Consider the following 1811-nt stretch of genomic DNA (forward strand, 5'->3'; position numbering starts at 1 on the left):
AACGAGTATACACAGGTATATGCTTATTTTTTCCTTTTAGACCCAATAGCAGCATAAGACTACACAGTCTTAAAATTGATACTAACTTGTATTTTAAATTTCATTTCTGTGCTATGAATGTGTCTGGCAAAGGCAAAACTTCACGTAAGATTGTTTTCCTTAATTTGGTAAACTCATAAATTCACATATTATTGCTTCAGTAAGATGAGAGTCATAAATTACTAAAAGGGAACTTAAGAAATTACAAATGTTATCACTGCCTTTTTTTTAACAGAAGTCAGGTAAATCTAATCTATCAGATAAAAATTCACATTATTCAACTGAGAATATGATTATTATTTTAGAGAAAATATAAGTTTAATTTTACATTTCAATGAAAGAAAGCTAATACTGATATAAATAAAATATTTCTGATTTTTCTGCTTTTATGCTCCATATTAAATCTTTAAATAAATTATAATATGCTTAACTCAAATTCTGAATGAAAAAAAAATATGCACCTCTCTTGAGAATCTTAGTTTTAAAAGGATAATTGTTCTTGAAAATTTTCCAGTTTGAAGCATATATAGGTCAAAATTAGCCACATTTGTAATACTGCATCATATACTTATTCTGTGCCATGCCAAAATAGCAACGAATTTATTTTAAAATAATTAATTCAATTTTAATCATAGTTTAAACTGATCACTTGATTGAATTGACTGAGTTTAAAAGTTTAAAAAAAAAAAGTTCTGGCTAGTCCTAGCCTAAAGTACAATATCTTAGAAAGCCATGGTATCTACTTCTCAGTTATTTTTTCAGACTAGGATAGAAAAGTATCAGTGCAGTCCTGAAAAGCAGTATTAAAGAGTACTAAGTGAATTATTCAATGTTTAATTTTACTCTTTGAGCTTATGATTCTTAACAAAACACTTTGATGCTGCCACTCATTTAGCGTTGCTTAAAAGATGAAAGTCCCAACTGAACAAACACATATTGGTAACTTAATAATACTACCTGTAGACATTAGAATTAAAAATGGGCAATCATGTCAGATGTTTCAATATAATGGGATTGTTGTTGACAGAGGGATCAAATAGTGATCTACAATAATGTTTAACGCCATTAAGGAAAAAAGAACTTATTCAATAATGAATTACACTCTACATTATATGTGGCTATATTGATTCTCAAAGATGTCACTTTGAGGACTAAGGTGCACCTGACCCAAGCCATGGTATTTTCAGTCGCCTTATATGCATGTGAAAAATGGACAATGAATTAGGAAGACCGAAGAATTGATGCATTTGAATTAAGCTGTTGGTAACAAATATTGAACATACCACCGACTGCCAGAAGAACAAACAAATCTGTCTTGGAAGAAGTACAGCCAGGATGCTCCTTAGAAGCAAGGGTGGCTACACTCTGTCGCATACTTTGGACATGTTATCAGGAGGGACCAGTCCCTGGAGAAGGACATCATGCTTGGTAAAGCAGAGGGTCAGTGAAAAAGAGGAAGACCCTCAAGGAGATGGACTGACACAGTGGCTGCAACAATGGGCGCAAACATAGCAATGACTGCGAGGATGGTGCAGGACCGGGCAGTGTTTCATTCTGTTGTACATAGGGTCACTGTGAGTTGGAACTGAATCTACAGCACCTAACAACATACTGATTCTTTTAAAATATTGTTTCAAATAAATACATATACTGACAAAAATAAATGTTCCCCTAAGGATATTGTTGATGTGTTGTGAGATTGTTAACCATTGTCATAGGGCAACATTTGTAGTAACTGTTAAATGAGAAACTATTTTGTTCTGTAAGCCTTC

This window comes from Trichechus manatus, unplaced genomic scaffold (assembly GCF_000243295.1).
Source record: "Trichechus manatus latirostris isolate Lorelei unplaced genomic scaffold, TriManLat1.0 scaffold00043, whole genome shotgun sequence".
Classification (NCBI taxonomy): Eukaryota; Metazoa; Chordata; class Mammalia; order Sirenia; family Trichechidae; genus Trichechus; species Trichechus manatus.